The sequence below is a fragment of the Tamandua tetradactyla genome, chromosome 2, assembly GCF_023851605.1.
Source record: "Tamandua tetradactyla isolate mTamTet1 chromosome 2, mTamTet1.pri, whole genome shotgun sequence".
Classification (NCBI taxonomy): Eukaryota; Metazoa; Chordata; class Mammalia; order Pilosa; family Myrmecophagidae; genus Tamandua; species Tamandua tetradactyla.
In genome coordinates this window covers 11,356,250-11,376,662 of record NC_135328.1, presented here as the reverse complement: position 1 = coordinate 11,376,662, position 20,413 = coordinate 11,356,250, and the positions used below count along the sequence as shown (strand labels likewise).

The window sequence follows — 20,413 nt, the reverse complement described above, 5'->3', positions numbered from 1 at the left end:
AGGTAATTGAAATGCTGATGGCAGAAAGACCAGGAAGTGGGGCCCTTTCTGATATAGGGCCATGTGCATTCCCATGCCTGAGCATTCTTGATAAGCTCCCAATCTGACCATCTTTAGAGATAAAATTTAAAACAGTGGTTCTCCACCGCCCCCAGGGGATATTTGGCAATGTTTTGAGGTATTTTTGGTTGTGGGTGGTGTATGTGTGCTACTGGCTTCTGGTGGGTAGAGGCCAGGGGTGCTGCAAACATCCTACAATGCAAAGAAAGCCTCCGACAGCACAGACTTATCTTGCCCTAAATGTCAATAGCGACAGACTGAGAAACCTGTCACTATAATACTGAAGCGTCCCAACTAGCATACTTCTGAGCACATATCTGCTTCCCATTCCTTCTTGTTCCAGATTCTCCTGTATTGTCTCATGAGACAAAAATTAAACACACAAAAGGACACAAAAGAATGCAATTTCTCAATATTATATGGTGAGCACAGCGATGTATGTGCATTTATTATATTTATTTGTATACCAATAACAAATATATACAAAAATATAAAATAAACAATATAAAATGATGTATTGTACTATTTAATATATTTATTTTATGATATATATACTTGTTAACCCTTTAATTAGCCTATGAACATCGTGTCATTTAAGATGTGCCCTCCAGTTTGTTTGTGTAGGCACACAAAATTACTTGGAAGAAAAGTTGCCAGGATAATCCCAAAGAACACTAACTCACAAATGCCCTGCAATTTACGGTGAACAAAGTGCTTTCTCCAATACTGCATTCGGTGCTCTGCAATTTAGGGTGAACAAAGTGCTTTCTCCAATATTGCATTCGGCAACGTGAGCCGACAACACTCTGGGAGACGGTTTATTATCATGCGGGTGCTGGGGCTGCGCTGTCGCACTCGAGGAACCAGAACAGGGAGTGGGACCAGCTCAGGACACAGGTCTAGTGACCGCGTGGGGCGGGATGGGAGCGGGCGGCGAGATGCAGACCCGGATTCAGCCTCTATGTCCTTCGGTCCACTCTGAAGCATTCAAAACTGCTCTCCATGCTTCATTCCCTCCCCCACCCCTTCTCGTGCAAGCAACGTAAACCTAATACTCCAAGCGTATCTTAACCTAAACAGAAGGACAGATTAACGCGCAAGCGTGGGAATGTCTGGTTCTAACCGCGCAAGGAGAGTGGGTGGGTTCTTGCATTTGGGAAGGAGGCTTGGTACAGATTGAAACTTCTGGCTTTGCAGAAATCATGCCCCCCTCCCCCAGCCGCCCTCCCACCCCTCAACCTCGGTAAGGTCAGGAATCTTGCAGGAGAAGCTTCGGGGTTTAAGTTAACATGAAATACCTAGAAATAGCTTTTTACATGGAAGTAGATTGTGGGGTGACCGGGATTTGACGCTAGACCTCTTCGCAGGGCAGCGGTAAGAGGAAGGCGTCTGTTCTAGTAAATCACAGGAAACAAATCTATATGCATTTTTATAGGATTTAAGTCCTGCGGTCCCGAACGACTGCAATTTTAGCTAGTATGTTCTCTATCGTTTAAAGCTCACCTTTCTTGCGCATGTTCTTGCCATTCTGTCCAGTTTCATAAATCCTTGGGGTATGCACGCCTCAGAAGGATTCACTATTTACATCCAAGGACAAAGAGCACCTAGTCGTCTCTTAGAAAGTCTTCATAGTAACGAGAACTAAACTCCTCCCAAGCTGCCTAACTTTTGGTAGAAACGGCACCCACCTTGCTCCCAAGACTCCTGGAGCTCCGCACTTCGAACGCGTAGGCGACTCCAGCCTGGCGTCCGCCTAGCGCACCTGGCAGTGCCTCCAAGCCAGGACGATACTCCGCTACGCCCCGCCCCGCCAGGTGAGCAGCCGCGAGGCCCCGCCCCCACCCGGAAGCGCCTGCGCAGTTCGGCCCGGCTCGGAGTCTGCTGCCGGGGTGGCGGGGCCGTCGCAGTTCGGCGGGCCCAGTGCGCGTGCGCCGTGGAGGCCGGGAGGCGGGCGGCGGCGGCGAAGAGAGGCTTGGCGGGGGCGGGGAGGCGCCGTCTGGCTCGGGTTGGGGCCAGGGCAGGGAGCCTGAGAGAAGAGGGTCGGCGAAAACCCGCGTGGGGCTTGTGGACAGCGGCCCTCAAGCGGGTTGGCAGGTGAGGCCTCTCCGCCGCGGGCGGGAACGGGGCCGCTCCGGGGGCAGCGTCGCCGCCGCGAGAGAAGGCGCGGGCGTGAGGCGCGCGTCGGCGTCTCTCCCTGGTTTCCGCGCGGGGCTGCCTTCGCCCGGCCCGGGCCAAGTCGTGCCAGGTGAACGCTGCCCGACGGCCCGGCAGCCCGTGCCCCGCGGCGGCGCATTGTCCGGGCCGGGCCGCGCCAGCGCAGCGCCCCCTGCCGGCCGAGACGACCCCCGGGGTGGAGGCGGTTCGGCCTCCTCGGGCCTCCCCGGGCCTCCTCGCGCGGGTTGCGCGTTTCTTTGTTCGCCGCCGCGCTCGGCCCCCTCCTCCTCTGCCGCCGCCGCCGCCGCCGCCGCCCAGCGAGTCCCGGGCGCCCGGCGCGCCCCGCCCGCCAACATGGCCGCCGCCGCGCCGCACCCCGCGCCCCCGGCGCCGCCGGCCCCTTAGCGCCGCTTTTGTTCCTCGGCGCCGGCGCCGCCGCCCGCGCGGGGTAAGGTTCTGCGGGCTCCGGCCAGTCCCAGCTGTCGGCGTCTGCCGGCAGCGACAGGCGGAGGAGCCCGGAACGCGCGGGGGCGGGGGGCTTCGCCTCTGCGTATTTTCGAGGGCGGGTGGGGGAGGGGACGATGCGCCAAAATCGTTGGCAGCGGCGAAATGTTCAGTGTTGCATAATACGCCTAGTCTCTCTGCGCGCTGGACGCGGCTCGTCGCGGGCGAGGAGGAAGAGAAACGGTACCACCTGGGTCGCGGATGGGCCGGGCGGAGAGCGGTGCTTTCGTGTGGAGGCTGCGTCCGCGCTGCTGTTGGGAGGGTGGGATGGCAGGTCTGGGGTGTCTGCAGCTAATCCCGGGGTTGCCGCGTCTCTTGCGGGGTATGGTTCTGTTAGTGGGTAGACGAACTTGCGCGTAGCCCTGTTTTTCCCAGGGTGAGGGGTACTGGGTTTTGAAGGTAGCGTTGCTTTTGAGTGGAGGAGCCCTTAGTCCTTGGAAGTTGTTGGATTCATAGAAAAGGCATGTTTTCTGTTGCTTCCAATAACGCCCACTAGCACATTTCCCATCCTATGCGGTCCTCCGGCAGCCGCAGCACCCTCTCCTGGCTTTGTTAAATACTTCGGCAGCCCTTCTGTTGGATAAGGAATTGACGTTGGGAATGCATTTCTTTCGACACATTTTTTCCCCCATCATAAGTGACCTTGAATGTATTCTACTAGGAATTTCTTCAGATTAATTTTTGGTGCGGTAACTACGCAGTGCGTTTTGGTTTGGCTTTCTGTTAGGTTCTTTCATTAATGCATTCTTGATTTTACGAGATTTGATCTTGGTAGTGGTTTCAGTGATATATGTTATTTAATAAGTACCTCAAAGTTTATTTACGTAATTTTTTTTTTTTTTACTTTAATTTGTTCATCGGGATTCCGGTTATTTGGAGAGAGTTTTCCAGACATATTCTTTGGCTGTGCATTGTTGAGCTATTTTACCGTGAACATAAAAAGTAGTACAAGATAATGAAATGTTTTAAAGGATTTCACTGTCCAACGTGATTTGTGCCAAAGCGGATATACGTACCCAAATGCGAAAACCTATATAACTTTCCTCTGTTCGAATTTTCTGGAATGAAGTCGGTGCAGTCTGAAAGGATTGATTTGTACAGTAATTGTTTTCTACGTGACTGTCACTAGGAAGTGAGAATTAAAGCTAAACCTGGCGATTTATATCAGGACTTACGGAGTTCGTGGTCTTAGAGGTTGTGAAATTTCAGAAAAGAGATCAAGTGAATTGATGCTTCCTTTCCCACCTCCAGCTTTAGTTATGGGCAAACACCAACAACTAGAGTTGCTAGTAATTTATAGAACGTTCATGACCCACCCTTAATAATTATACGTTAAGGTTTCGTAATATGTCAAAACTCTGGGTAGTTGGTATTTCTCATGAGAAATAAAACTGAGTTTTTAAATTTTTAATCTTTTAAGTAGTGAAATAGTTACTGTTAAGAGTGTATGAAATATGTAAGACAAAAGGACCAGTATACACCTTGCTATTTCTTCATGTTTGTTTTTTCTAACCCTTATTGAGCCCCCAAATTTCACTGTAGTAGGTTTTTGACAGTGCCTTTAATTACCAGTTAGGAACATAATGACAATATGGGATTCGATAACTTTGCTTTGGAATGTCTTTAGCAGTGTTGCTTAATGTGGCATTCTTTGTGACTCTTGTTCAATGAGATGCCACAGGTGCTGAAAAATATTGCAGCCTTTTCTGCATTTATTTGGCCCCAGAACCCTTGTTTGGTTTGGTAGGGTGTCTGTTTAGCATCAAGGAAATCAGAAAACAGCTGATATTTCTTGGGACATACTTAGATTATGAAAGTATGGTCATTGGTGTCTTTATGGTATATCTTAGAAAATAGCACCTCTCCCTTAATTGTGAACTGAGGAGGGGGTGGTGGTGATGTGATTTGTGTGTTCTTGTGCATTTTATGGGCAGTTCCCTATAATCTGGCTCTTACTGTATTGATAAGTTTTTATGAGCTCTATTAGCCAGAAGTCTTAATTAGAAGATATTTAATGCATTTTTGCTTCCCAGTGACTTAAATGATTGCACACATTGTTAAGAACAGTAACAAGTTTACCAACAGTTCTTCTTAATTGTTAGCATCTTTTTTCCTAGTGTGTTAGAAATAAACGAAAAGGATACTATTGTTTTTGAAGAATTAATTATGTGGATCATTTAGAGGTTAAAAAGAATGGCTTGAACATTCTTATGGCCTGCCTGTTAGAATCTCAATTTGCTGGGAAAGAACAATTGGTGTATATCCATGTAAATTCTTCTTTATGTTTTTTAGGCACTAAATTGAATTTTTTTTCTTTTCCTTTGAATGAAAAGAAGTTGGAAGAAGAGAATCAATTCTTTTACCCAAGGAATTTGTTCAGTGGAAGGCGTTATGGTATTGTGAAAAAGATGTCTGGAGTTAAACATGGAATTAACATGGCCTTCAAATCAGAAGAATCTGGGTTGAAATTGAGCACCACTGCTTACTCGTCCAAAGCTATATATCTGATTCGTCATGCAGCCTTTTTCAAACTCTTCAAATTGACTTTAAATTTGGATGAAACCTCTCATGTAAAGCTATTGTGAGAATTAAATGAATTTGTATAATTCCCAGTACTGTTCCTGATAGTGGTTAGGGCCAATAATAGTTGATTTCCTTCCCCTTCCTACTTTTGAACTTGGCAGTAGTCATTAGTATGATTTTTCTGTTTTCATGCTGAAATTAACAGTTTGCTTAGTTGTGCCTCAGTATTCAGTCCAGTTTATTAATTTTAAGTTAGATCTTTATTGGGTAGCTTTTTAAAGCCTTGAAACCACTTTCTGAAACAAGTCAGTAAAGATATAATGTATAGATATAAGTACATAAATACCTTAAAGTACTTTACAGTCTGGTAGGGAAGATTACACATACATATAATGAGGAAATTCTGTGCTAAGGGGTATCTTGGAAGAGAAGATAATGCTGTAGTTGGTTCAAGAATGTTAAAGTAGGAAAGTAAAGGAATTCTAGATGATGGTAACAGCAAAAGCACAGGCATGAAAAGAGGTCGTATGTCCTGAATTTGAATCACAACCATTTTATTCCTACACTGTTACCTTTTATTCATGCGTGACAGTGTTACCTATAAAATGGGGTGATAATCCCTCCTTCACTAGGTATAAGATTAAATGAGGCAGCTCGATAAAGTGGTTGTGCAGCTTCTAGCATATGGTAAGGGCCTGGTTGATGTGGTGGTGGTGGTGGTGGTGGTGGTGATGATGGTGATACCGATACCACTGCTTACCACCACTCATAGTGTGATATGGTTGGTCTGTTTTTTGGAGGTAGGTTTTAAATGCTTCACATTTATGTCATTGGCATTTATCCTACAGATGGTGGGAAGCCATTGAAAGGTAGCGACATTAATCAGGCCTGTGCTTCAGAAGGATAATTTTTACAACAGATTGTTGGAACATTCTGGCCAGTATGAAATACCTAATTTCCAGAGTTTAGTCTGTTAGAGAAGATGATTAAAGTCATTTGAGGCAGGGGGAGTAAGTCCGGACTCACTAGAATGTTACTGTGTTCACCTTCGGGGGCTTGGGCCCCACTGGACAGTTTCCATTCAGCATGGATATTATTTCATCACAATGTTGAATGTTGAGAGAGTAAATGAAGAGTCTAGGTAAGGCTTTTTTTTTTTTTTTAATAAATTTGAGATTTTTTTAAAAAGACTTACAAGGACAAGCCCTTTTTTTAGTCTAGATTATGTAAACTTTAATTTATAGTGTAACCTATATACAAAGCAAAGAAATGAAAAAGCAATAGTTTTCAAAGCACTCTTCAACAAGTAGTTATAGGACAGATCCCAGAGTTTGTCATGGGCTACCATATGATCCTCTCAGATTTTTCTTTCTAGCTGTTCCAGAATATAGGAGGCTAAAAGGCTTGAATACCTTTCTTTCATCACAATTGACTTTCTTTCTTTTTTTGTGAAAAATAACATACATACCAAAAAGCAATAAATTTCAAAGCACAGCACCACAATTAGAGGTAGAATATATTTCAGAGTTTGACGTGGGTTACAGTTTCACAGTTTTAGATTTTTGCTTCTAGCTGTTCTAAGATACTGGAGACTAGAGATATCAGTTTAATGATTCAGCCATCATATTCATTTGTTAAGTCCTGTCTTCTCTGTGTAACTCCGCTATCACCTTTGATCTTTCTTTCCCTCTCTTTAAGGGTGTTTGGACTATGGCCATTCCAACTTTTTCATGTTGGAAGGGCCTGTCACTAATATGGTGTCAGGAGATGGAACTATCTGATGTTTTGGAGAGGCTGGGCCCCTAGGTTTTGGGGCTTATCTGGTCCAGGGACCTATCTGGAGGTTGTAGATGTCTGGAAAGTTACTCTACTGCATGGAACCCTTGTGGAATCTTATATATTGCCTTAGGTGTTCTTTAGGATTTACTGTAATGTTTTTGCTTGGGATTTGGCAGGTTATGATAGGTAGCAACGTCTAACTGAAGTTTGCATAAGCACAACCTCCAGAGTAGCCTCTCGGCTCTATTTGAACTCTCTCTGCCACTGATACTTTATTAGTTACACTTCTTTTCCCCCTTTTGGTCAGGAGGGAATTGTTGATCCCACCTAGATTATATTTGTATTAAGTTGTGTTTGGTTTTCCTACAGTTTAGATATGAACTCTCATGTTGGAGACCCAGGTTTGATTTCTGGACCATGCCCCCCAAAGAAAAAAAGGTCAGAACTGTATAAAAAGGAATATTTGCGCAGTGTTACTTGCATTCATGTCCCTTTACAAGTTATGTTTGATTTTGGATTTGCCTGCAAATGATTATTTAATATTACTAATCTGAGTTTTGGGTCCTGGCACAGCTTAACAGAAGAAAGAGCGCTTTTTTCATTTTTCTTCTTGCATGGTTTTGTTTGTGTGTGTGCATGTGAGAGTTTCTCTGCTTTTTCTTTCTTAACATTGATTGTGAACCCATGGATTTTTATATGTTCTGTGTATTTTAATCGAATAGTAATTTTTTTCATCACTTTGTCCCATCTTTGGCCCCTGGGAGTACTTTCATGCATGGTTCCACTGATCTTTGAAACATTTGTTGCTTTCTGGCACAAGCTGTACCAGGCTCTTTACATGTCTTTTAGCTCCTTTTATTGGGGAGTGGAATTTAGATACCAAAATTTGGGTGCTGTGTTTGTTCTCATTGGTGCTGGAATGCTACTACTTTCATTGGACAGACTGGGGGTAGTATGGATGTTGATTTTTTATTCATATTCCTAATTCAAATGTAACATTACAGGGTTTTTACTTATCTTTGATTTTATCCTTTTTTTGCTAACATTGAAAATTTGCATTCTTGGCAACAATACTTTCCTGTATCTTAAAATACAAATATTTGGAAATCAGTACTTATTAGTTTATAAACATTGAAACTACTAGATTTATACTTGGTTATAGTTCTTTTTCTTAAATGGTGACCCTATAAGGATGTACAGTTGATATTCTCAGTCATTTGATTGTGATATTCTCTTTATTTATGTTATCAGTTTGATAATTAGTTTCGTGTATTTGCTTGAAATTCTTCACTTTTAGGAGTTACTTTAATTTTTTTTTTAGTGCAGTTTTTTTCAATGTGTGAAACATTTGTGTAGCTTAAAAGTCAAAACTGGATGCACAGATCGTTCATTGGAAAAATGCTCGCCTTCCAAGCAGGAGACCCGGGTTTGATTCCCAGACCATGCACCCAAAAGAAAGTAAAACTATATAAAAAAACATTCACAGTGTCACTTTCATTTATGTCTGTTTTACTCATTCCTCTCCTGCCCGTTTTTATTATTTTCTGGGTTTATTCTTCCAGTATTTCAGTTTTGCAAATATAATTAGAAACTTTTTTTGCCCTTTCTTTTCCTGTGCAAAAGATAGCATTCTGTGTTTGCTCTTTTGCTTCTGCCTTTTTATCTAAGTTAGTCTGGAGATGACTTCATATCTCTATGTAAATTTTTCACACCCTTTTGAGGCAGCATTCTAATAATAAACATTTGGGTTTTTAAATTCTATTTCTGTTGTAAATATTGCTGCAGTGAGTAATCTTGTGACACATTGTTTTATATTTGTGCAGGTGTAGTTTTAAAATAGTGAAATTGCTAGGTAAAAGGTAAACACATTGGCAACTTTGTTAGTGCCAAAAAATTACCGTTTTAAAGGTAGATCTGAGTGTGTCACCCTTTACTTACCCTCATTGACTTCTCATTGTTTTTAAGGGCATTGCTTGAAGGACTTCATAACATGGCCTCAAGGGTTTATATAATCCTTTTGGGCTGCAGCCTCATTTTGTACCACATTTATTCCCTCTTGCTGTCTTTGCTGTAGACATAACTGTCCTTCTTCAGTCTCTCATACTCACTATCTTCTCATTCACCAGGGATCTTGGTGCTTGTTCTTTCTCTGCTTGCACTACCTGAAATGCTGTCCTTTGCTTGTTTCAGATATTCTTAGTCTTCTTTTAGAGTTTGGCTTAAGCATCGCTTTTTCTTTAAATTTCTTTTTTTGTGTGCATTTGAAAATCTTCATTATAAAAGTAAAGAGAATAGTCCAATGAACCCCCATGTTTCCATTACCCAGCTTTTGACCATCAATTTTATGCAATTTTGTCAAGTATTAACTTTTTCTCAAAGTTTCTTTGACCTCCCTGAAGTCAAGTTCTCCTATTAGAGATACCAATTTCTCCTTTCTGGTGCTTATCAAAATTCAAATATTACATTTGCCTACATAATTAATTAGTTTTCCCCAGAAAGCTGAGCTTCATAAAAGCAGAGATGTTCCTGATTTTGCCCACAGTTACTCTTCTTGTACTTAGCTTAGAGCCTGGATTATCAGTGTGAGAAAGGTAGAATTATCCAGTAAGAACATTGAGGCTGTGTATTTAAGTATCTTGTCCACGGTGCAGGTGTCTAGCATATATATGGGTAATAAGTAAACATCTGTTGAATTTTAACTGCCTTTTTTTAGAATACTGTAATATTTAATTATACTATTTAATTAGGCTTTAATTAGAAGAGCAGAACTACTAGGATAAATGGAGGAAAAAATATGTATCTGCGTATGTGTTTATAGTATTTGTTTTTTTTTGAGGGATTGCAAGGATTTGAGTTAAACAAAATTTTGGGAGTTGGCTGAGCAGTTTCTATAAGGTTGTTGTGCCTTTGTCCTTGATGCTGGAGCTGGAAGTTCATAGGGTAGGCATTCAGGAAAGGAAGGTGGATATAAAGTGGGGAAGAATAAATTGGAAGCTGCAGGTGGAATAGACTGAAGCCCAGGCCATTTCCTCTTGCTTCTAAGGTTGGTGGTGTGAGTATCCTACAATAGCTGGGCCCTTGATCGAGGAGCTAAAGATGTATTCTTGGCTTAGGAGATAGAGAAGCTCCAGGAGGACCTACAGGGCAAGGTGGAGTAGTTGCCACAGCAGTTTGCAGGCCCAGTGCTGCCATATACCAACCAGGTGAATCAGCAGATAAACAGCAGATTTTACCCAGTCCCTATATGCAGTGGGGGGTATGATGGGATTCCAGGGTGGCAGGGGCCAAGTGGCTGCACTTAACCACCAAAGACAAGATGGTCGTGGTTACTGTAATGGACAGTAGAGCCAAAGCAGTAATCAGAATAGTCTGTCTTCTAGAGATCTTTGGTGTTGGCTAGTAGCTGTCCCTAGAAGTGAGATAGACGGGCAGTTCTACTAAGGTCTTACTTAATCTGTATAAGCAATAAAGTTCTAGATCTAATGGACAGAAGTCACAGTTCCTGGGCCTTGTTAACTGTGAATGAGTTCATACTCCCAGAGCCTCTGGAATGAAGGTGGAAAAGTCAGGTCCCCTTGAAGAAAGACCTTTTTTCTTTAATTATTATGTTTAGTAAGGCTTGTTTTTATTTGTTCATGGTCTTCTCATCTTTACTAGTTTATCAGCTCTGTTTTTCAATAGTAACTGCTACCAGTAACAATGTGTATGTATCAGAATCTCATCTATTCCATATAATAATTTCTAACTTTATTTTGACCATGTTTTCTCTCAAGGAACCAAAGAGAAACGCATGCAGTTTTGCTTCTGATATGAAGAAACTCCCAGATGTTGTAATGACCATCTTTAGGAATATCTGTATTAGCCAAATTTTTACACTTCTCAGATGGTATTGATGATACAGTGATGCTGGCTTCTAAATTTCAAATTCCCAGTTTTGCAGTAAATTTCAGTAGTCTGTAGCATCAAGTAATTAAGCCCAAATGAGGAGCTTTGAGATAGTTCTGTGTGAGAATACAGAGTGGAGGAAAGACTAAGAGAACTGAGAAACAATATGAACACCGACACAGAAAGTAAATAAATGCTGTGAGAATAAAATCGGCTGATGCTTGATTTGATAATATGAAAGTCATGTTTTAATGGCATATAGGTCTGGTATCAGTGGGGCAGCACAGCTCAAAGATTGTTTTTGTTTGTTTAAAAATAATGGAAATTTGACCACAGGGAAAGGAAGAAACTAAATAAAAGAGAAAATCTGTCTTCTAGTGCTTAAACAAATAACTTACTTGCAGCCTGTTAGCTTTCCAGGTCATTGTTATTCATGAGAGAAGTGCAAGATGCTGGTGGTCTGAGAAGCTTAATTGAGCAAGATTGAAATTCTTTGAAAGGTTGAGTGGGGAGTAGGTAATCAAGTTAGGCAAAGAAGACTGGCAGGGAGCCAGGAATTCTACCTAACTTTATGATCCCATGTAGACGCCCCTTTCTTCCTTGAAATTTTCATTGTTTCCCCCTACTGAAAGTGTTCTACTCTCATTTTTTTCAGTATTTGTTGCCGTAGTAGTATATTATGAATGTATTGGCTCTTTTATTCTTCTGAAAATTGTTCTTCACAATAAAGATTTCTGAAGTGTAGCTGTGGATGAAGTTAATTAGTAATCATATAAAGATTTTTGATAAACTTTTTACAAGAAACACATTGAATGTATGCTTCAGATGAACTAAGATTGTTAAGTGGCTTTGGTGTATAACATTCCCAGATTTTCCCTTTTCTCCACTATTTTGGAAGGTGGATACTAAAACTAGGAATCATTTTTTTATTGGTAAATTGCAATGAATTATCAATTTCTTAAAATCATTCTTAGATTGAGTTTTTTAATTGTTCCGTTTTGGGAAATTTAAGGTTAAATTTTGTGAGATAGTTTTGGTTATAGCAGTGGTCCACAAATAACTACAGTTTATACTTAAAGCATTCTGTTTAGAGATCTGTTTCAGTGTTTGCAACATGATTTATTCCCTTTTCGTAGACATTCTAAATTTTACAACGTGTTACATTGTTTAAGCACCCAAATGCACTATTAGAAGAATATCTTTGTTAAATAAGTACATAAAGGTCTATTGAATGATCTTTTTTACATTTAGCATTAATCTCTTGGTTTAAACAACTAGTGACCTTTTGGTTTACCTCTCACATTATTGTTTAACTTTATAAAGTTTTTTCTTTAAATGAATGCAGCAAAAGATAAAATTAATCTTATGTACCTTTCATGGCTATTCCTCACAGTTTTTAAAATGATGTTTTTCCATCCTGCCAGGCCAAAGACCCTGATTCGATTCCTGGTGCCTGACCATGAAAAAAAAAAAACAAAAAAGATATTTGTCTATAAAGTAATATTCATCTAAAGTACATTGTCTTTTTAAATAAATAGCTTTTATTGTTATAGTGGGACTATAATTTGGTTCCACTTTCTGGAGGGTGGTTTCATTGTGAAAAAACAAAATTTAAAACATCCTTTTTTATCCTTAGTTCTACTGAACTTATTTTATTGATGCATTTGCACAAGTATACAACTGTGTGTAAGGTTATTCATTATAGTGGAAAGTTAGAAACAACTGTTCAATAGTAATTTAGTGAAAGAAATTATCTTTATACCCATATACTGGAATGTTCTGCCACTGTTAAAAAAAAAAGAGACTGACAGGGAAAATTTATTATATTGATATGGAAAGAATAACATTCAGTAGGAGAAGCAAGTTGTAGAACTGTTAGTCTCAGTGTGTGTATGTGTATGTTAAGATGTGTGTATCTGTTACTTATTATGTTTAACTATTTGCACAGAAATACATCGCTAGATTCACAGCCGTCTCCTAGCAGTGATTATCTGTAGAGTGAGATTGGATGGTGCAATGAGAAGGGCTTTTTGTATGATACTAACAGTGCATTGTTTGCTTTGCTCCAAATAGCTTCTTGCTTTCTTTTCAATTTTAATGTATCAAAAGACTGCTTTAGTGACATGTTACTCCCACCAGAAGATAACCTCAGTACCCCCTTGTTGGGAACATAAAGCTTAAATTAACCAGCCAGCTTGTATTGCTAAACCCCTGTGTGTTAGCACGTATCTTTTATTTATTTATTTTTCATTGTATAATATTTACATATATACAAAGTAAAGAAAGAAAAAAAGCAATGGTTTTCAGAGTACTCTTCAAAAAGTGGTTACAGGACAGATCCCAGAGTTTGTCATGGGCCACCAGAACATCATTTCAGATTTTTCCTTCAGGCTCCTCCAGAACATTGGAGATATTTTTATCATCACTTCTTTTTTTCTTTTTGGTGAAAAATAACATATATACAAAAAATAAATTTCAGAGCGCAGTACAACAATTAGTTGGAGTTTTAGATACTAAAAGAAATATCAATATAATGATTCAGCAATCATACTCTTGTTAAACCCTACCTTCTCTGTATAACTCCATCACCTTTGACCTTCTGCCACTCTTTAGGAGTATTTGGACTATGCTTATTCTACCTTTTCATGTTGGAAGGGCTTTCAATAGTGAGGAGTCGGAAGATGAAACTAGCTGATGTTCTGGAAAGGCTCGCCCCTCACGTGCGTGTGTCTTTTAAACCACAACCGCCAGGCTCTCATGACTGCTACTACTAGTAACCTGCTTCGGCCTGATACAGGCAGGACCAATTCCCACTCCCTGCAGAAGAGTGGACAGGACACAGTGACATTCCCCAAGTGCTAGGGAGTGAATAATGGCCCCAAACAGCCGACTTTTCAAGTACTGCCTCTCCCACCCCCACTCAAAAGGAGATTCTTATTTCTAACCAGACTGTTTAAATCAGTTTGCCTCCTGGTAATTAGAATGGGTTTCTTCTTTAGAAAAAAATAACATATCCACACCCTTGTATATATATTTTGTTGTGTTTACATTTAAATATAAAAATACTTGTGTTAGAAAGGAGGACTAAGCATAGGAACTTTTTCTTCCATCAATTACGCTGAGGTTTGACTTCAGGCTAGGGTATTTAGCCTCAAGGGAGGGAAGCATAACAGCAGGAGATCAAGAGCATTTTCCTCCTAATCACCCTAACCCTTCCTTCTCTTCTAATTCTCACTTTAAAAAGGAAAGTTGGCTATAATCTTGAAAAAAAAAAAATGAGACTTCCCTCCCCAAAAGGGGGAGGGTGTGTCCTCAGCTAACTACAGGCCCCCTTCACCTTCTGGTGACGTCACAGAAAAAATCTTGCTCTCCACAAACGGACGCTCTTTGTCCAGACTGGACAGTGCCTACTAGATAGACACACCTGATTTAAATGGAAGCAGTGGTTATGTTTTTCCTCTGTCCCCTCCTCACTAATACACCGCTTCCTCAGTCTTCCAAAGCTTCTGTGATAGGGTAAAAGGGGGATTAGGGTTATGTATGAAGAAATTAAGAACGTGACCCTTCTACCCTGGCCCCCAAAAGCAAGAGTTATTTAACTGAACAAGAGGAATAAAAAAGAACTTGATGTTCTGCTCTTTGAGTTACAGTTAGTGGGACAATTGGGAGAGAGGCAAAGGGGGAGTGGGATGAAGAACTGGGAGGGGTTTGACAGCTAGAGGTTTAGTTCATTTAGTTCTTGTACTGAAAGGTCTCGTTGCTGGTCTCATTGAGAAGCCCTGTGCGTGTGAGGGCTTCTGTCACTGCAAAGGGGTCACAGTTGGCGGAAGGGTGGCAATCTTCAAAGTAGCCCTTCTGGCCGTTGGTCCTGGGAGTGCAGATGCTGGCCCCACATTTGGCCATCCCAGCAGAGAAATCATTGATGTTTGATGTTTTGTGAAATTCAGTTAGGTTCTGGGTGTTGTCCAGGCTCCCCTTGGGATCGTAGGCGTGGATGGTACTGGTGCCATTTGCTTAGTTTCTCAATGGACTCCTCAGTGTACTTCCGACCATTTTCTTCTCCACTTGGCCTTGGTGCTGAAGTTGATATCTCGCTCCAAGGCAGAGCTCTGTATACTTGTTTGATGCCTTTGTTCAAGTGGGAACTTTCGGGGTGGGTGGTGGTGGGGGGCATGATGTAGCAAGCAGGGCAGAGGGAGGGAAGGCCACGAGAGCAAGTTGGGTGTCCAGGTCAGATGCTCAACTCTTCTCTAATTCTTGGACCTCCAAATAGCTTCTTAAACTTAAAATTCATCTTAGCAAACTCCCTTTTTGTTGAGGACTGTTTACTTCACAGAGTTTCTGTTTTACTGTGAAATATACTGTGCCACTAAATAACTTATAGAACCATGTTTATGACAGATAACCAACTGTGTGACCATTTCATCGTGAATTTCTGTGTAACATTCATCACAGTTGTAGTTTCATGTATGATCGCATGGTTATCTATTTTCCTGTTGATACATGTTTGTGTTATTTCCAGTTTGAGACTGTTGATTCAGGTCCTCCAAGAGCAAGACAGGTTGGGATTAGACTTACATTTATTGTGAAGAAAAATGGGAAGGAGCCATCAGGCTCTTTTGTGAAAAACATAAGGCTCCTTTATGAAAAAACATAAAGGTTTTATCATTGCTGGGGAGAAAGGAAAAGACAGGAAATTGGATAGGAAAAGTCTTAGGATTGCCATGGAGTTTTAAGAGGTTTTTGGCCAAGAACAACGAGGATTCCTCCAGCCAGCTCATCTTTGTTTAGAAGCAGACTGTGGGAGTTGTGGCTTCTGGAAGAAGACAGTGGTGGATTGAGAGTCCAACAGTTAAATTAATCAGTTTTCTTCCCCATCATAGGTTACCTGAGAGGCTCATTTTCATGGCTCTCACAGGGTTGATAGGCATGATGTTGCTATGAATATTCATGCCTATGTTTCTTGAGTTCGATAGTCTTAGGACTGGAATTTTTAAGTTGTAGATTATACCTAAGTCCAGCATTACTGGATAAGGCCAAATGTTTAACAAAGTGGTAAATTTCCATTCCTACTGCACTGAGTGCATTGTTGTGTCTCCATGTCTTTACCAATATTGGGTACTGTTGGTCTTTTTAATTTTAGTAATCCAGAATGAGTAATATCTTATTGAAGTTCCTGCCTCTTTCTAAGTTAGGGGTGGTTGTGTGATTTGCCTTGGTCAGTGAAGTGTGAACAAAAGGCACTTATACAAATTTTGAAGAGTACTGGTGAGATTTGCCACACCCCCTTTCTTCTGTCAGAATACAGTTATATTTCTAGATGGAACTTCCAGCAACACAGAAATATTGTGTGTCTACAGTGAGCAGAGAGCCTCTGGCTACCCATATTGGACTTTTGGGGAGAGAAAGAGAGAGAGAGAAGGAGGGGTACGGTGGGGAGGAATAGGGATGAAAGAATGAATATTGCTTTTGATGAAATGTTCTTAATTTTAATAAGGTCCACTTTATCAGGTCATACCACATGCAGTTGCTGACATTTGATGTTTTCTTTTTATGCACAGATGTTATAATTTCATATAGTTCAGCCTAATAATCTTTCCTTTTGTGGTTAGAGCTTTTTATGTTATATTTTAGAGCCTTTTCTCTTTCCGGTATCATGAAAATGATTTTCTTTATTCTGGAACTTTTATTGTTTACCTTTACATGATTTTTGCATATGATGTGAGATGGGGGTGAGGTTTCATTTCCCTTCCCCCTAAATAATCTAACAGTTACATCATTATCTCTTGACTTGCTAATCCTTTCCCTGCTGTTTTGTAATCAAGTGTCTGTATATGGGTCTTTGGTCACCATTTTGGCCATGTTTAAACTGTTTTGGTTATTATAATTTTATAGTAGAGTTTGCTATCTGGTAAGATAAGTCCGTCTACTTTGTTCTTTTGTCCAGGACAGTCTTAGCTTTTCTTGGCCCATTGGTTTTTTTTTTCTTTTATCTTTTTTATTGTATAGTATAACATATATAAAGCAAAGACATAAAAACAATCGTTTTCAAAGCACTCTTCAACAAGTAGTTACAGGACTGATCCCAGAGTTTGTCGCGGTCTACCATATGTTCCTCTCAGATTTTCCCTTCTGGCTGCTCCCGAATATAGGAGCCTAGAGGGTTAAATATTTTTTTATCATCATAATTGACTTTTTTCTTTCTTTTTTTTTTTTTAGTGAAAATATATATACAAAAAAGCAATAAATTTCAAAGCACAGCACCACAATTAGCTGTAGAACATACTTCAGAGCTTGGCATGGGTTACAGTTCTACAATTTTAGCTTTTTATTTCTAGTTGGTTTAAGATACTGGAGACTGAAAGAGATGATCATTTTAATAATTCAGTATTCATATTCATTTGTTAAATCCTATCTTTATAACTTCATTATCACCTTTGAGCTTACAGCCCACTGAAATTTTTTTTTTCCTTTTTTTTTTTCATTGGGTAGGCTCTGGCAATTGTACCTAGGTCATCAGCACAGCAGGCAAGATTTCTGCAATTGAGCTGCCATTGCGTGCCCTGGCCCGTTGGATTTTGATACACAATTTAGAAACAGCTTGTCAGGTTCCAAAAAACTACTGGGATTTTGTAGGGATGCGTTAAATGATTATTTGGGGGAAGAATTGACATCTTGACAATATCGAGTCTTCAGTTCTTAGATGTTGTGTATTCCTCTACTTAAGTCTTTATTTCTTTCAAGAATGTTTTTTATTTTTCTGAGAAGAGGTCTTATCTTCTGTTAAATTTATTCCTGACTTTTTGGTTCAATTAAGAGGAGTACTGTTTAAAATTTTCATTTTCTAATTGTTGTTGATGAAAGGAAATGAATTTTACTTTGGATATTGACCTTCCATCCATCATTGTCACATGTTTTAGCTATTGAGTTTTCAAATTTATTTTCTGTCATTGCTTGCAAATAATGAAAGTTTTATTTATTTTTTAACAATTCTTATATCTAGTTAATTATCTTTTTCTCTCTAACAACAGTGATTATATAATTTCTCTTTTGTTTTGTTAGTTGCCTTGTTTCTGCATTCTCTCTTTGGTTTTAATTTGTTCTAACTTCTAGAGAAATGCTTACTTCATTTGATCCTATATTTTTAGTCTTTTCTTAATTTGCATTTAAAGCTATAAAGTTCATACTAAGCACAATTTAAGTGGACATCACAAGTATTTTTTCTACAATTTTTTAAAAAAATTTTTTATTGATAAAACCAAACAACATACAAACATGAACATTCTTAACATATGAACATTCCATACTTGGTGTTCACAATATATATCATCACATAGTTGTATATTCATTACCGTGATCATTTCTTAGAACGTTTGCATCACTCCAGAAAAAGAAATAAAAAGAAAAAACTCATACATACCATACCCTTCACCCCCTCTCTCATTGACTACTACTATTTCCCTCTACCCAGTTTATTTGAACATTCATTCTCCCTGTTATTTATTTTTAATCCATATTTTTTACTCATCTGTCCATACCTCTACAAAATTTTTAAGTGAAAATTCATTGAGGTATATTCACATACCATACAATCCATTTGAAGTAACAATCACTGGCTCATAGAAGCATCATATAGTTGTGCATTCAACACCAGGATCAATTTTAGAACATTTTCATTACTCCAGAAAAAGAAATAAAAATAGAAAAGTAAAACCTAAAACATGTTATAACCCTTACCCTCCCATTATCATTATCATTATTTTATTAAGGTATATTCACCCAGCATAGAACCATCTGAAGTGTATAATCACTGTAGTGTTCATAGTAGCATCGCATAGTTGTGCATACAGTCCTGTAATCTAAATTTAAAAAGAAAAAAGAAAACCCTAATCCCCCCATACTCCTTATCCTTCCCCATTATTGGTGTGATATATTTGTTACTGTTGATGAAAATATTAAGATATTACTGTTAGCTATAGTCCACAGTTTGCAGTGGATAGCAGTTTTTCCCACATACCATTCTATTACTGACTCCTTGTAATAGTGTTGTACCTTTGTTCTAGTTCATCAAAGAACTTTTTAGTATTTGTGCAATTCATCACAGTCATTATCACCACAAGATTCATTGTGTTATATACTCCCGTGTTTTAACCTCCAACTTTCCTTCCGGGGACATATGTGACTCTAAACTTCCCTTTTCCACCACATTCACCCACAATTCAGCATTAGTAATTACTTTCATAATAGCATGTTACCATCACCTCTGTCCATTTCCAGCTGTTTAAGTTTGGTCTAGTTAAGCAGTCCCTCTGCATTCTGTAGCCTCATTCTATATCCTGGTAACCAATATTCTATATTTTATGCCTGAATTTACATATTATAATTAGTTTGTATTAGTGAAATTATATAGTATTTGTCATTTTGTGTTTCACTTAACATAATGTCTTCAAGGTTCATCCTTGTTGCCATGTGGGCAAATTGTTTTAGTCTAAAATATTTTCTACTTTCCATTTTAATTTCTTTTCTGACCCATAGGTAATATTTAAGAGTTTAAAGTTTTTAACAGGATTTTTCTAGTTTTTTTAAATTAAAACACTTTTAAATCAAATTTTGTCTTAATTCTATTACGATCAGAAAACATAACACTATGTAGTTAAGAGCTTTTGAAATACTCTGAGATGTGTGTCATGGCCCAACATAGGGGCAGTTTTTTAAAATGTTCTGTGCATACTTAGGAAGATTTTACTATTCACCAGTTGTTGGATGCAGTGTTCTTCTATACTTATTACTTCATATGGGTTAATTGTGTTAAATTCATCTATATCCTTATTCATTTTTTCTCTTTTGATTTGCTTGTTCAGTGAGTTATTGAGAGCTGTGTTAATTTTACATCGGTCTGTTTCTCCTAAGTTCTGACAATTTTTACTTTATTAGGTGAATAAATACTTAGAATTGTATGTTTGTCATAAATTGAGCCTTTAAAAATCATGTTGTCTCTCTTGAAGATGAGAGCATTACTAGAGAGTAAAACATGACTTGCTATTAATGTACTGCAATATCTTTCCTTTGGTAGTATGTGCATATGTTTTTTTACTCTTCTATTTTCAATTTTTGAGAATGCCTTTGTTCTAGATGATTCTCTTGTCAACATGTAGATAGAATTTTTAAAATCTGCTCTGACAGTATCATTAAATTGGAGCATTTTGTCAACAAAATAACTGACACAGTTGGATTTCAATCTCTTATTATATTGAGTGTTTTCTTTTTATCCTTCCTATTTTTTGTGCCTTTCTTCTTTTTTTTTTTTACCTACTTTTGATGCATGTTTTTATTATGTGTTATGTCTCTTAACTTGAAAGTTACTTTTATTCTTTTATAAGTTGTACCTAGAGCATTCACCCATAACTTAACAAACTCTAATATTATTTGGTACTTTCTTACTCTTCCTGGACACTTATACACCATTTGCCTCATTATCACTAATATGCCATTGTTGTGCTGATTTAAT

The 20,413-nt window shown here is 39.2% G+C and overlaps 1 protein-coding gene across 8 annotated transcripts in view; it reads left to right on the top strand.

Annotated features, from left to right (window-relative positions):
• Nucleotides 1-2,040: 2,040 nt before the first annotated feature.
• The window catches only part of SPIN1 (spindlin 1), a 102,986-nt gene continuing 84,613 nt past the window's right edge, over nt 2,041-20,413 (top strand). For 2 of the 8 annotated variants that reach the window (XM_077139573.1, XM_077139561.1), the window contains exon 1: nt 2,041-2,154. The gene's annotated coding sequence lies outside the window, so the exon portion shown is untranslated. Of the gene's footprint in view, nt 2,155-2,641; nt 2,663-2,791; nt 2,902-5,969; nt 6,383-7,389; nt 7,459-20,413 lie in introns of those variants that run through there. The other 6 variants (XM_077139582.1, XM_077139570.1, XM_077139564.1 and 3 more) reach the window with 5 other exon arrangements.